This window comes from Phocoena phocoena, chromosome 12 (genome assembly GCF_963924675.1).
Source record: "Phocoena phocoena chromosome 12, mPhoPho1.1, whole genome shotgun sequence".
NCBI classification, from domain to species: domain Eukaryota; kingdom Metazoa; phylum Chordata; class Mammalia; order Artiodactyla; family Phocoenidae; genus Phocoena; species Phocoena phocoena.
The window spans coordinates 33451055-33468371 of NC_089230.1; the positions used below are offsets into that span (position 1 = coordinate 33451055).

The 17317-nt window shown below is 34.7% G+C and overlaps 1 pseudogene; it reads right to left on the reverse strand.

Annotated features, from left to right (window-relative positions):
- Window positions 1-16666: 16666 nt before the first annotated feature.
- On the reverse strand, window positions 16667-16836 carry LOC136132402 (U2 spliceosomal RNA; annotated as a pseudogene).
- Window positions 16837-17317: the final 481 nt, after the last annotated feature.

Consider the following 17317-nt stretch of genomic DNA (forward strand, 5'->3'; position numbering starts at 1 on the left):
GGAACTACATACTGCATCTACTATCTTCTATTCTCAAAGTTTGTAATTCGACATGAAGCTATCAATCTTAACATAATTTATCCTTTATAAGACCATGTTATTGTTAATTGATCCCAGTGCCCTCTAAATTTTCCAAGATGCTATATATATAACAGCTTATAGGAAAAACAGGTTTACCAAAATTAATTAAAATTTTTTTATGATCACATACATTTTCTATTTCACCTTCCACAGTATCTATATATTTCATATAGATATGAAGATCTAAAAATAGAGTACTTTCTGTTTTCTTGAATGGTTATTTTCTAAAAATATTGGTTCCTTAAACATCCAGAAAGTCAAAGAGGTTACTTATTTTACAGAAAGGAAAATAACAGAGAGCTCTAGATTATTTTTTCTTGATAAAATAGATTATACTTTTGAGTGGTTTGAGAATGGCATAAAGTCAGAGGTTACATCTTTTATTGATTTTTTTTTTTTTGGTGATTTTACTATCATGAAACTCTGATGTCCATCCGGAAACAGTGTGCCATGGAGTTATTTACGTTAAATGTTGGTATACCTTGATATACTATTTAGGATTTAGGATTTGGACCAGCTGCATGAGACAGAAAACAAAAATTACTAGTGGGCTGAACAAAACAGTAGTATACTTTTCTCCTATGTAAAATAATTTTGGGGGAAGGCAGTCAGAGTTTTCAGAGACCCAGACTTTTTCTCTCTTTCTACTCCACAATCCTAGTACATGCTTTGCATTCTAAAGGTCAATCATGGTTCAAAAAAGAGGAAAGGAAGACAAAGAGCATACTTCCTCTTTTTAAAGAAGGCTTTGCATAAATCCCACACAATATTTCCACTTATATCAATGGAAATAAGTTAGTTACATGATCACACCCAACAGCAAGACAGGAAATAGTCTTTTAGCTGGGCAAAAAATCAGAATTTTCTCACAAAAGAAGAAATGGACATTAGGGGGCAATTAAAAATCCATGACATGAGAGTGTTCCCTCCTTGTCCCTCATTTTAAAAAGCATTCTTCAAATACTTTTTAAATCATCTGTTATATTCTTTCTTTGGGTAATGGCTTTCATTATCCAATATCCAACTTATCAACCCAATGTAATTGTCATTGTCTTTAAAGCTATATTTATTATTCAGTCCTGTCTCCCAACTTCCTAGTTTCAAAATGCCTATTGTCATCCCTACTTGGATTTTCTACAGTGTGACAGACATACTGCTATGTACTTACCAAACCGTTCTATTTTTTTGGCAGAGAGGGGGATGGTGCACACAAGAAGACTACATTTACCAACCTCCCTTACTATAAACTGAAACCATATGACTAGATTCAGGCCAGTGGAACACTGGAAGAAGTGATATATTCTTTTTTTTTTTTTTTTTTTTTTTAGAAGTTATATATTCTTAAAAGGCCCCATTTGATAGTTCACTCTTTCTGCTATATCTGAGTTAGGGGTGATGGTGATGTACTCCAAGATGGTTGAACTAAAGAACTGAAGGAGTCTATAGGTGTGAGTCACTGCTTAGAGATGGGCGATCCTGGAAAAACCATTACACAAACCCCTATCAGACTTCCTATTAAAATTATGAGATTTGCAAGGTTATTTGTTCCATAAAGCATTAATTACACTGATGAACACAAACAGGTATCAATAATTTAAAGGTTCACTATATGTTCTAGTGACTCAAATATAGTTCATACCAGATTAGTTTTGTTAGGTGGACAAACCATGTTTAGAATTACAGGTTTTCTTGATATCAACTAGATAGACTGAAATCCAATGTTAATCAAATTATGAAGGTTAGAGGAATTATATATAATAGCATAAAGGGGAAACATCACAATCAATGAGGGCAAATTCTGGGGACTCTTCAAGTAAGTCTAATGGTTTTGATTAGCATTCCTTCAGTGCTGTGTATATCTACTATCTTTACTCCTTGTGATCAGAGCTGTTGTCTAATTTCTGTTTCCGCACAAATACACAGTATCTTACTTTGTATGGAATGAGTGTTCAATGGTAATGATGATAATGTTGATGAAGATGACAGTGATAATGATAGTATTAATAGAGTTGAAGTACAACTATACATTGGTGTCATTTTATCAAGATTAGTAAATATATAATAAATACTTTCAAATAATGAGTTTGGAGGTGGAATAGTTTAAAGCTATTCTCCCTTTATTTAATTTTTCTTTTTTTCCCTTTTAATTTTTGGTTGCCTCACCTCTTGTATATGTACCAAGTTTTATCATATGATCACTTTCTCAAATTTTTTCACTTTTGAGCTTTCTTCTAAATGTGTATTTGTGTAAATGAAGCAGTACATTTAAAGCCTAATTGGCATCCTCACCTTTCATTAAAAATAAAAGTCAATACTTGCCACCTCACTTTTTTCCCTGCTGACATGTGACTAATTATTCTTCCAATGTCTCCACACCTGAAAGAAGTCACAAGAAGGATTCTCTACCCAAATAAGGAAGAATTTGAGTAAATAAGCAATACTGCTCCATCTACAGTTTTTGAACACTTAAACATGAATTGCAATATATATAAGTGTTTTTAGATGAAAAGTACAAGGACAGAGTCTTTTTCATGCTGTGTAAGCTGTGCAGAAATAATGGTGATATTTATTCTAGTTGTTTGAGCAGAGGGCACACTGAAGTCAAATGGAAGATGTATGACGAGAGGAATGAAGAGAAACTTTTACAAATATAATAGGACCCCTATTAAAGGAGCTTTAGAAAAACTTCAGTAAAAACTTGTACTGTTAACTATGACAAGAAAGACAAAAGAGAAGAAAGGGGAAAAGGGGTATTCAAAAGAGAAAGAAAAGCATGGACAAAAGTTTGTTTTTTGCTTTTTTAAGTACTGCAGAAAAGAGACAGAAAAAAATTATGAGATATAAAAAGAGCACAAAATAATACAGGTTTATCCTATTCTACTTTATTCCAATTTTCCCTGAAATGAAAAATGGTCATGAAAACAGAAAAGAGACAGGGTTATCGCAGGTAGGAAACCATTAGGAAACAAGCATGTGGAGTACAAGGACAGTATCAACTATGGAAAAAGACTGTTGCAAGTACAAAGGAGAACATAACCTGACTCATTTGGTAACAGACCACTCTCCCCAATGCCCCCCCCCAAAAAAAGATTTTAAAAATCCTTCATGTTTAAATAGAAATACAGTCAGATACTAAGGAATTAAAAAGGCCTCCAAGTGCCTTCTTTGTGAGTGTCTGCCTTTGTGCTCACTTTCATGTCCTCATCCCCAGTCCCCAGCCTGAGCTCCCACCTTATACAGAGTGTCTGACACAGAGTGAACTGTCATTAAATGTCTGAGGAAATGTTCATGAATTCAAAGTGCTCTTCTATAGAGGGGTACAAAAAGCCTTCCTTACGCCCAATGAGGTTTTATATGTTGGAAACTGCACTGAACTGATGTTACACTTATGTACTTGGTTTTCATACCTTCGATGAAAACCCTTCTCTGTCTTGGAAGGTATCTTTAAACTGTCCAAAACTGCAAACTGGTAAAGGACACAGATGGAGCAGTAGAGAAGAAAGAGGATAAACAGAAAACAAATTAATTCAGCCAAACCTTCCTTAGTGATTAATGGACTGACAGATGTCAATGCCAAATCACCCTTGTATCTATAGACTCTAAGTGTTACTTCTCAGTATTACTCTACTTCTTGGATTAATACTTACTCTAAGTATTACTAAAGAACCAATTTAGATGTTCATAATACAATGACTTTTGACCGGATGAGAGTGATGCGTAGGCATGGAATAAATATCAGAGTTGGCTATTCTATCAAAAGAACCTACCAATTCCAAATGATATGTTTCTTAAAGACCTAGAATATCAGAGCACTTGCTGATCAGACATGATGGAAGATAACAGGGAGCTCTAGACATTTTTTTCTTCCTGAAATAGATTATAATTTTGAGTGTCGAGAAATGACAAAGAGTAATGAGCTACCTCTTCTATTGATTTGTTATGCTTTTGTTGTCAGGTACCTCTGATGACTACCTGGACAAAGTCAGAAATATGCAATATCCAGTTGGGTTTCAGTGTGCCATGGAGTTAGGTTAAAGGAAATGCAAGATCTACAGAATTTAATCTTTACATTTAGAAGAACAATGCGTGGATAACATAAACTAGGAAAATATGAGGAAAGCCATTAAGGAGTAGATAACAATATAGAATAGTCTATTTAAAAAAGGAAGAAGGAGCAAAATCTAAGTCAACAATGACCCCAGACATAGGCCTTAGGGGTTTTTCAGCCTATTTGGCTGACAGAGAAGTCATAATTACATACTGGAATTGATTTTATGTAACAATCTTGTTCTGCAGAGGATGTGTTCCCTCTCCTGGGTTGCACACTGTCAACTTCTTGTATCGTCACATAGTGGAGAGCAGAGAGGGGAAGCAAGCTCTTTTGTGACCCTTGTAAGGGAAATAATCCCACTCATGACAGCTCATCTAATCCTAAATATATCTCAAAGTCCCCACCTCTTAATACATCATTTTGGGGGGTAGGGTTTCAACACACGAATTTTGGGGGGACAAAACATTCAGTCATAATATGAAATAATTGCTATATCATGTAGAATGCTGAAGGGGAGTAGAATATACTACTTCAACATATGTCACTTGGCATAAGGACTATTTTGAGCCGAGGGCAATAGAGAAGCAGCAGATACAGGAAGAACTTTCTGCACTCCCCCATTTTTCCTAAAAGGAGAGCATAAGTTTCCATTTGTAAATGTGTTCCCCTCTCCAGGAAGAGGAAAACAACTCTTATCTGCATAACAAACCGCACTCAATAACCCTTATCTACTATATATTTCCTAGTCATAAATCTAACTCTCTGTGTTTTCACTTTTTATCTGTGTGGTCTGCATACACATAAAAATATTTATATCAATAAAGAAACATATGCCTTTCTCCCATTGATCTGTCTTTTGTCAATTTAATTTGCAGTCTCCCAAACTTTGGTACTAAAAGGGAAGAGGAAAAGTTTTTCCATCCCAGCAATGCTTTTGGCTGCAAGAAAGAAAAAAGCCATTAAAACAAAATTGGCTTCAGTAAAGACATTTGTTAGGTCATATAGGAGTTCATAGGTATGGCAGGGTAGGACTGCTGAGTTGGTTAATTTGTCAGTCCATTGTACCATGAAGAACTCAGGTTCTTTCCATCTCTTCCATTCTGCCATCATCAGAATGTAGACATATGTCCTTGGGCTTGTCTTTTCCTGATAGCAAGATGGCTACAGTAGCTTCAAACATTACATCCTCACACAACAATATTCAAAAGCCAGAATGAAGAGAGGACATATTCTCTTTCTTCACATCCCTAAATAAGAATGGCTTAGGGTTTCCCTGGTGGCGCAGTGGTTGAGAGTCCACCTGCCGATGCAAGGGACGCAGGTTCCTGTCCCGGTCCGGGAAGATCCCACATGACGCGGAGCGCCTGGGCCTGTGAGCCATGGCCGCTGAGCCTGCGTGTCCGGAGCCTGTGCTCCGCAACGGGAGAGGCCACAACAGTGAGAGGCCCGCGTACCGCAAAAAATAAATAAATAAATAATGGCTAAAAGTGTCCCAGAAGCTGTCCAAATGATTTCCCTTTACATCTCACTTGCCAAAATTCTGTCACATGCCCATGCCAGAATGAATCACTTGGCAGGGATATGGAATTACCATAATTGGCTTGGACTAATCAAGCTTCACCCCTGGAGTTGGGGAGGAAGCCAAATTCTCCTGATGCTCAACATCCCTGGGCAGAGCATGAATAAAATCAGTGAATGTTTGCATGTAGTCCCCCAACCAATACTATCTGTCATGGTTTCTAATGCTATCTCTTTGTTCTGCTCATGCATTTCTTCTCTTTTACTTTTGCTATATACTTAAAATACTGACTTACTTGTTTTATTTTCCACCACCCCAAGTTTGTAGCACGAGCTTAAAGAGTTCCCACTAGACCACTTTGTGGCATGTCTTATAAATAGGCTAACATTCAGTTCACAAAAGAAGCACTTACAAGCACATTGAGAAATGCAATTGTCCATTAACATTCCTGATCTTTGATGATCACCAACATAATTCACTCAGGATACCTGGGGGGCAGGAAGTAGCCACAACATCACTCAGCAGATTCTATTACTTTAGTTCTTCAGACTCAAAAGATCGTGATGTTTGTGGTAACTTGTAAATTCCTCAAGAGCAAGACTGTCATCTCCCACAGTGATATGTTATGGGCAGTTAATAAAGATTTATTGGATTAATTAATAAATTAGAATTATTTGTTTTGTGACTCTCTTCTACAGTCTGACTAGATGAAGATTGCCTTTTGGAAGCTCATTAAACCTCCTCTATCTATTTATGGTCTGACTCTCCTTCACCCCAGAGAATCTAGATTCATCTTGCAAAAATGACCACTTGCTGTACATTAGACCAGGGGTCCCCAAGCCCTGGTACCGGCCCACAGCCCATTAGGAACCGGGCCACACAGCAGAAGGTGAGTAGCAGGGGAGTGAGGGAAGCTTCATCTGCCGCTCCCCATTGCTCGCATTACCACCTGAACCATCCCCCCACCCCCCACCCCTGTCCAGGGAAAAACTGTCTTCCACGAAACTGGTCCCTGGTGCCAAAAAGGTTGGGAACCTCTGCATTAGACTACACCATCCTACTTCACAACACTCCATAGGTTTGTGTTATTGCTTGACACAAATGTACGTTTGGGGATTATAATGATAGCATTATTTCTTCTCACATTACAGAGTTCAAAAGAGTCCACTTCAGAATGCTCTAACACGTGCTAGTGGGCAAGGCCTTTCATCAGTCGGCCTTTGTCACAGTCCAGGGTCATGTCATGCCTTTTGACAACTCCACCAATATTCTATCATTCAGTTTTCAATTTCCTCAGCGTTCTCTACTTTACACCTCTTCAGTGCATTTGCCTGTAGAGTTTCCTATGCCTGAAATGCCCTTTCCTGCTTGGTCTACCTTTGAGACTTATCTTGAGATTCATTCTTTGGGCATAGCTTGCCAGATAACCTCAAGCAGAATTAGACAAACTTTTTCTAAGCTCCTTTAGCTATGTTTTATTATAGCTTTGTTTTGGTTTGTTTTAACTTTTAACATGCTTGTTTCCCTATTTAGATGGTGAATTTCTTGAAGACAAATTCTGTCTTTTATTCTTTTTTATAAAATTTCCATTGCCTTTTACAGTACCTTGAACATAGAAAGTACTTATTAAATATTTGCTAAATTAAAATTTTGAATTTCACATAAATCTAAAACAACCAAAGAAAATTTCTAATATCATTATAGGACTGGGGTCCTGTGTGACTTTTAGTAACTTATTGCCAATCCTTTCTCAGTGCTTAGTAAGACTATAACTAGTCAGTCTCACAGACAGAAATACTCTTGAGGGAAATGTATTCCTCAGACTTAAATCTCACTATTACAAACATGAATGAAAACTGCCATATGTTGAAGACTTTTTGTTTTATAACATGTTTAATACCCAGGAAATTCAATGCCTCTCTCCAGCTATCCAAAGCACTTCACATTTTTTTCCAATTCTTTTTCCTTATCTTTCTTTTTTCTTTTCTTTTTACTTTTCTGTCAGGTCACTGTAGAACTTTCAGACTGATAAAGTATAAGATGATTCTGAAATGTTTAATTTAAATACTCTTCAGTTACTTTATTCTTTAGTTCAAATGGAATATTAATGACAAGTAATATCATCTCTTCCAGACTCCAAGGAGCAAATTTCTTGCCTACTATTTTGGCACAAAAAACTAGAAATATCTCCACAGCTTTGTAACATTTTACCCTTTCACAACTAGCACTTTGTGGTGCCATAATTGTCCCATTCACTTAGGACTTCTGTATCATCACCTAGAACGTAAACACCTTAGGAGCAGTAACGTTGCTTTGTTCACTGATGTATTTCAAATGCCTGGAACAGTGCCTGGCTCATAGCATAGGCCCTCAGTCATTTTTGTGGGGGTGAATGAATGTACTTATAGCTCCTATATCCATGCACATATAGTTAAAAAGAGCTTTCAGGGTTTTTTCTTATTTTCTCTCATCCTAATTTCTTCTTTTTCTTCCTCATATTAAATCTTATATGCACTTATATATGCTATGCAAAGAAAAAAAATCTTACACCAACTTCATCTCTTTTCACTTCCCAGTCTTTTATACACCACAATCAATTTTAACTTTCAAAAGCACTTAAAGACCCCATTCCACCAATACTATCTTAATTGGAATCCAAAGACTTCTATAATTTGGCCCAACTTAATTCAGCTCTAGTTCAATTTGGCTGCTTACTCATCATTTCTGAACCAATTTACTTTATATTTTCCTTTCTTATCATTTGTACTCTTGATCTCTCATAGAATGCTCTCCCTTTATCTGTATGTGTCTCCACCCATAGGCATCTTATGCAACTTTTAGGTGCTATGTTTATCTTACTTCCTCCAAGAAACCATCACTGATTATTGCAAAAGATCCCCAACAATGAAAGCAGTTATGGTTTTAAAGTTTGAGGAGAAACTAATGGAATATACAAATCCTTTCTTCAGAGAAATATGAATATACACATCTTCCCAATATTCTCCTAAGGAGTCAAAAATGCCTTTGGTATCCTGTGCCACTCACAAGTTAGCTTGTGTCTTCATGGTGTCAACATTTTTCTCTCCAACTAAATTATAAATCCTTGTAGAGTATGGACCATGTCATGAATGTGTATACATTCTTATATAAGTGCCACAGTGTCTTAATTAGAGCTAAAAAAATTTTAACTTAAAAATCTGTAGTTTATTGAAGTCCATCTTATAAACAATTGTAATAGAATTAATGACAACTGAGCTTGCATAAATTTTCTACTCATACTACCTACTGCATAATTACTTATGCATGTGCTCATAACTACACTTTAAAAAAACTCCAAAATCATTTAATACCATTCCAATTTGAGAAATTCCAAAAATCTAAATATACTTTTTATAACACTTTGTTTATATAGGAAGAAAAAAAAGCAACTTTCTGGAGAATTTTGTGCCTTTGTTGTCCCATAGCTTCACTTTTCCCTATACTTTCTGCTCCAAAATCAACTATCATATATATATTTCATAATATATAACATATATATATATATTATGAAAACAAATGGATACCTCCCTTAAGTCAAAACTGCAGTCAAATGCTTAAGTGCCAAAGTGCAAAAATGTAATGGTGGACAGAGAAGAGAATCAGAGAGAGAGAAAGTATCTCCACGAAGGAGAAAAATAATTTCACATCTTTAAAAATTTCATAGTAACATGCAGGAAAATATATTTTTAAATCCCTAAATGGAGTTATTTTATGTTATGAAATACTCCGCTCTGGAAGAAACTAAAATCCCTTCTCTATTATAACTTGTTTCTGCAATCTTACCTCTGCTATTAAAAATATGAAATACTATAGTTTTTAATATACAGCATTCAATTTGTAGAGAATTGTCACAATCAAAGATAAAGCCAATTTCAAAGGAATAGGTAACCATATTAGAATTCTTCTGCAAGAATGTACTTGTTTCACTCAGATTCTCCAGAGGAAATAACACATTTCGAATATACAAAGTATCATTCATCATTTTGTTAAAAGTATAAATAATCCATTAGGGGGAAATGTGGGGGAAAAAAAACCCAAGAGCACTATGTGACTCTGGAATGCAAAATTAGTTTAGACAAATTATTAGAAAACATACTGTAAAAAATAATCCTTTGCTCTTCACAGACTGAACAAAGTGACCTAGAGAGAAATTCACATTTTTTTTCATCCAATAAAACTCTCCCTCTAGAATAACTGAGAATATGAATCAACCTTTCAACAGAACAATTAATCATTCCTTAATCTGCATCATTCTCCAGCTTCTGCAAAATATCTTCACATTTTTAGGACTCTCCAAATGGATATATCACAGATTCAAAGATGGAATGAGACTTTCAAATGTCAGAAAGTCCCAGGTTCTACCCCAAAAAAAAACTATGCAAATCACAAAAACCAGCTATTTATTAATGGGCTATACAGGTATAACAAACAGCCTCTGAACCAGCTCTAAAAGCCTTTCAGCTTCTGTGTTTGACCTGTTTGTTCAGTCTGCAGATTCATGTAGACTCTGTGGTATGATATTTTTATCAGAAGCCCCAAGGTTTCTAGCCCTGAAGATAATTAAGTCCCATGGAAAGAGAAGTTTGATCCAAATTTTGCTAACTCAGGAGTGAATTTGGGAGTCTCAAAACAGCTCTTGTCCCTTCAAGTAAGATTTTGAAATCTCAGATTCTTCTAATACTTATATGACTGAGCTTATGATACATCCAGGCTAACTTGGCATGTCTGGGCAAGATCTGGACTGTGCTTGTAAAACTAGAGGAATAAAAGTCTAGATCCACTCTTCCCTCTGTATACCACAGGCCACACTCCTAGTTCAAACCCTAATTACCTCATATTTGCCTTTTTTTTTTTCCTGTAATGGTATATTATTTACAATTTCTGTTATGAGCTATTCATGCATACAGCCTTTATTTGATGTTTAAATATTTTATTTTAATTTCATAAAATAACTTTAATAAAATATATTTTAACAACCATTTACTTTGGCCAGTCATGTTTCTAACACTTTACAAGTATTATTTCAATTAATCCTCATGACAATTCTATGAGGTGTGTACTATTACTTTTCTCATTTTAAAGATAAAAATGCCACAAAGAGGTTAAATAATTTGCCCAACGCCACATAATTTGTAAGTGATGAAGCTGAGATTTGAATCCAGGCAGTCTGACTCTAAAGTACATGCTCTTAATCACTAGGTTCTCTGAAATATCCTCCTTAGATAACCATTTTGATTCTAGAATTGCCATATTTCTTCCTCAAGAAAAAAAGAAAAGGAAAAAAAAACAGCTAGCCAATCAATTTAAATTAATACTCTTGACAAGGGCCCACTTGTTTTGGCCAACTCCACCATGGTCCAGCTAATGCTCACCAATGAAGACAAAGGGATTTGCTTTGTCTTATAATGAACTTGTCTTCCTTGACAGCACAAGCCACTACTTGTACCTTCTTCCTCCTTACAGTCCATGCTTTTTCTGCACCATGCACCTTCCCTCATAAGGTTCTACTAAAAGGCCACGTGGAACTGCAATTTGTTTGTAATTTCCTTACCAGAATCATTGTCTAATAGAATCTCCCCCTGCTAGCTGGAACATGACCTCTTGCCTGCTAGATCTACAGTGCCTACAACATTCTTTCTACATAACTGGACTTTTGGACTTGGTGCTAAATAGCCAATTTTGCCCTGAAACGGTCATTGCTCACTCATGATATCATCCCTCCAAAAAGTATGGCTCTTTCCTTCTTCAAATATTGCTCAAGGCTAATCTTAACAGTACTTTTAATCTAAGAAATATATGCATTTGTTTGTATGGCAACATATTTGTCATTACATTAACACATTTTACACCCAGTGAGCTCTCAATATACATTTGTGGAAGGAAAAGAAGTTAGGAGGAAGAAGTAATGGAGGTGGGGGGGAGGCAGAGGGCAAGAGATGGAGAATGACATGAAAAGAGTTGCTCATTTAAGGTATTGTTCAAAAGGATAATTTTAAAGCAAATTTCTTGTTCCCTTAAATTTTTAATCTAGACTTTGACTTCCAAAAGACAATTATAACAATTAACTCTTTAATTATATCTATGGCCTAACAGACCAAAAAATGCAAACAAGGATAATAAATGTACCACCGACCCCACCCATAAAACTTTATCTAATAAGCTTGAATTCCATTTTTAAAGCCCAATATTTTAAATAATGATTTATTTTTTTATCATTTCTAAAAATATTACTCCAGGGGGAAAATGAGACCCAAAAAGATAAATGTTAGCAATTAAAGTAGAATCTTCTATCTTATGCTAGATAGTACATTTATAAAGCCACATAGAAAATATGAATCATCTTTATGACAACTGTTAAAAGAATCTTTAGTACTAGTCTTGCATTAAGTAAGGAAATAAATTGCTTTGCTCAAAATTTATTCCAACTATTTTTTTACATACTTGCTAAAGCGAACAACACTTTAATTGCTAGAAGGGCAGCTAAGGACGCTAAACTCCTTGAAGCAAACAATTAATATGCATCACTACTATAAAACATCTAAGTGTTAGTATAATTAGACCAGATAAAATGTAGAGGCTTATTGCATTATTTTGATTGACCTGACTTGTCAAATCAAGTCACTGCCATCAAATAATACTTGATATGGACAAACAATCCCAGGCATGTGAATCCCATTTCATAACCCATTATAGTAGGGATTTTGAACAGCATAAATATGAGAGTAGATTTTTTTTTAAAAGACATCTTATATAGCAATAACAATAATAATTTTCACAAGAGTTGCTATTTTCAAAACCCATGACATATTAGCTTTTCATCTTTCAGCTATACAAGAATTAAACTTTTGATATATTCCTTATTCACATACTTCTTCTTTTCTCTTTAGCCAGATACTTATTAGATATTTATCTAATAATTCACATTATGTCTGCTTTTGAAGAAGAGTCAAGTAAAGGAGACAAAACACAAACCAGTTCCTTATGCTCTTGGATAACTGCAAAATATTGATAGAGACTTATATTTACTGTTTAAAAAAAAAAAACAGTTTTGAGGGCTACAGTGGAGTTAATTCGTCAGCCTGATGGACCTCTCAAGCAACATGTATCACTATCATTTCTACATAATTGGCTCTGCTGCATCTGTTCCTGTTTGGAACTGCCTCCACTTTGTCACTTTTTAGTTTTTTTACAAAAATCCATCCATTCATGTCAGTCCTAAGCTTTAAAATACTGGTTAGTTCTCCATGCCTACAGAATAATTCTTTATCATGGCAATAATACTCAATAATTTGACCTTAAATGAGTTCTAAGCCCCTTATTACTTCTCCACCATCTTGTTCCTTTACCCAACTCGATAGGCCTCAATCACTCTGGCTTCTCTTAATTCACTATACTCTTTCATTCCATTTTTTCTGTTGGAATGATCTTCACTGCCTCGCAAGCTCTTATGCATCTCTCAAGGCCCAGTATAAATGTTATTTCCTCTGTGAAATCATTACCTACTACTCAAGGAAGAGGGGGTTGCTTTCTCCTCTGTTTTCCAAACGGACATTTATTCATAATTATTATATCATGCATTAAATTATTTGTTTACATGAGAGATATTGTAGTATATCGACAACAGTTTGCCATCTAGAGTCAGCCTAAGTTACCTCACCGGGTTTTTATATTAGATGATGTAGGTAAGTACTCAGTACTTTATATGTGTTTTGCTAAATGAACAAGTGATAAAAACTTTCACTTTCCTCTATACGAGTTGATAACTAAAGGATATCCTTCAAATATATAAAATAATTTACTTTTAAGTGAAATGAAAGAAAAAAAGAAAGCACAAGGGTAATTATATGTCTTGGTTTATTTACATGTTCAATGTTTATCTCTATAAAGTAGAGATTCCATATCCTATATATAGACAGTAATGTCATAGAATTTAAAAGTATAACGTCATCCCTAATGACTTTTAAAAAGTTTATTTTTAAGTGCTAATAATGAGTCTTTCATTGGTGATCTCAAGTCTCTTTTTAAACATATTTTTGTTCAGATTTTACATTTTTAATTTTGAATGCCGTCTTTTTCGAAATCTATGGTTTTGCATAAAAGGCACAATAAGTTGTAAAACTCATAAAATACGTTCTTAGCTGGAGGAATAGTTGTTATTTCAAGGAGAAACCCCACAGGTGGCACTTTAAAATGAGTAATAAAAGGAGTTTAAAAAGAGGGACAAAACAAAGGATATGAAACCAAACCTGTACATCCCCTATCACTAGTGATGAATAAATAACTAAACCTAAAATAAGACCAAGGTAAGAAAATCTAAAATAAGCCATGTCCCTGAAATAAGTGGACTGAAGGGTTACATGCAGAAAGTATTACTAATTTAAATATTCAATATTTTTGGTTTCACAGATCCAGATGTAATATAATCTTCATGCAGATTCTTTGAATGTGTCTTTCATGAACAGTTTGGGAAGTTTCTACACAGAGAATTGGGGGGTGGGGGGGAGGCAAATCTAACTTGCATATACAGGATAAATACATACTTTTCCCATAAATTATATTTGGATGGGGGCACATTATTAAAGCAACATCACTTGAAACAAATATCAGAAAGCAGATTTTGTGTTTTGCAATAATTTTACACTGACTGAAAAGCTACAAAGGTTGGATCATAATCACTGAGACCCGGAGTGGAGCAGATGGATCATTATCTAAGTGCACAGGCTAGACCAGCAGAGCTCAAGCATCTTTCTGCCCATGGAGCTTTACGGGCCTTGTTAAGTAGGTAAATTTTCTGTATTATTCACGATAAAATGTCCTCACAAACAGCGTTACAAACAAGGACAAAACAGATGTGCACTTATATGTGTATATTCTCTATATACAACATTTCAAATTTATGCCTTGCAAATCATTTAGAGAAAAACTATAGTATAATTCCAGATGGCTGCTTAATTTTATCATGAAATTTATTTCAAAATCTTCAGACATTTTACCACTGATAAACTATAGTGGCAAAGATATATGTGATTGATTAAAATCGATGTTTATAGCAGGTGGTCAAATTACACAAATCTGCTTTGCTGTGAAGCTGTATTAAAAACACTGCTCATAAAACTAATCTGCCATTTTAAGGAAACAGTTCTAGCCAATCCAGTAGCTGTTGCTTTCTTAAAAAATTTGACCATGCCCTACCAATATGCTAATACCCGTCTGGGACATAATCCATTAAAATAATCCAAAGATGCCAAATGAAATGATGACCAGACTCTTTTATTTGTTGACCCAAAATAAGCTGAAAACATTTCTAAAGCTTTATTTTTCTCAATTATTTTAAGTTTTATATTATGTTGGAAACTTGTGAGAAAATTTCATGCTGACCACAGAAACATCTAAATTCTCTTACATTAGGATTTGTTATATACTTAAGTAAGACTGGCGAATGTTTCCCAATAAGCCACCTGCCCACTCTAGTTTATAGAACCCAACACTATTTACAAAGATGGCTTCTAGGGGGTAAATAAATTATGCAGATGATAACAAGCAGAAAATAAATGACTCCCATTGACCATCTCATGTTTGGTAACAGTGTTGATGGGAACAATGTAGTGACAGGACTGGACATCAAGATATGTCATCTACAGCTGGCTAGTAATATGCTGACATCAGCTGTGCCACAAGCACAACCAAGTGGATCATTTTGTTAGAATTCATTACTAAAAATAAAATTAAAATAAAACAAATCAAAAGAAACTAAATAAAATAATTGGTTTATATTTTAAAAGGCATAGATCTGACTTCAAGGAAATACTTATGAAATCTGGATTCCTATCAGAAACTCTGATTGTTGGGGGTAGAAAAAATGGGTGAGCGGTTTTTGAATTTTTTGTTTAGTTTAAATAAATTGAATTTTTAAAAAAGAAAAAACCCAGAAACTCTAATGAAGTAATTTTTTTAAGTTTTCACAATTTCATCTCATGGAATTTTTAAAAATCTAGTTAATAAGTGTGTGTGCATAGCACTTATATATATAGCTATATATATAATTTTGGTGTATATATTTACATTTAAAAAAATTTTTTTTTACATATATGTTTTTTAGATGGCCTTTTGGTTTTATCACTCTAGCAACAGTTGATATTGTCACAACACTTGCTGGTATAATTTGAAGTCTTTAATGTTACAGGAAAAAAAAGTGCTATTAGGCTTGGGAAAGACGGATTGGTTATAGTCCATACAATATGGAACCACCAAATTTATATCCAAGTACAAGATGTTTTGAAGTTTCTTTATCATTTATTTGGCTAACTCCTTCCATTGCCTGTAGGCAACTTTACATAAATTTAAATATGTACAATGTTGAGTAGGATTCTCTCTTTAAAGCTGAAAAGTTTCAGTTCTCATCCATCTAAGAACTTGCAACTTTGCTCTGTCCATCAGAGGAACTCTAGCATTTCTGGTCACAGAGTGGGAAACAATTTATACTCATATTTCCTTGGTTCCTACAGGGTGAAGGCTCAAATCCTCTACTAGGTATTCAAGACTCTTTTTCATTCATTCATTCACCATTTATATTGAGTACAATTGCATCTGTTACAATGTAAGACTATCTACAATATACCCAATTTTATGACTCCTACTTTATTTTACACCTGGTTCATAAACACACACACACACACACACACACACACACACACACACACATACACATAGCACTCAACTGGACTGACCTGTCTACTCCTCCCTCAAATACACACTATTCCTTCCCATTATTGCTGTTTTCCACACACCATTTTAGGCAAGGATGACACTAACCCAATACACACAGACTCAGAATCCCTATCTTCAAGAAGACTGCAAGCTTCTAAGGGTAGAGACTTTCTTTATTAAACTCTTAAAATCACTCTCTCAACAGTTCTCATTATTTCTCAATAATTACTTATTGGAAGAAGAAATACCTATAATATATAAGATTATAAGAAGGTAATTTAATATGTTGCATGGGTGCCTTTAAATGAGCTCTACATAATAAACCATGGCACTACTACATAAAAATATTTTGAGGGTTTTATGCAGCATAATATCCCTTTTATTAAACTGATAATAAGAGATACTACACTTGATATTAGCCAAAAGACAGAGAAGCAATGTAATATCTCATTTAAATCCAACTGAAATAACTGCTCTGAAAATTGCAAAATTCATAGATTCTCACTGTTAGTGTTCATGGATTATTATTTATTGAAAAGAGTAAAATATTCTTCAAGGCACATTTTAAAAATTTTAAATTTGCTTAATGCTATGAGTAATTATATAATCCAGCATCTCTAGTTTTAAGCCAAATCATTTCTCTATGCTTCTAAAAGTCAAATCTGTTCGATATCCCAGCATGATGAGTAACATCTATTAGTTTGGAGAGGATACACCTGCATGTGTAGTGGGTTCTGTTAAACATTCAGTATTCTCTTTGACAAATGACCAAGAGATTAGTTTATCTAGACACAGAATACCACACTCTGGAACCCAGCAGCACATTGGAATGACCATTATTCTTCCAAAGCAAGTTAACCCATCTGTCCAGAGCATACACTGGCCAGTGCTCCTGAACTATCTCTTACCCTCTTTACTTG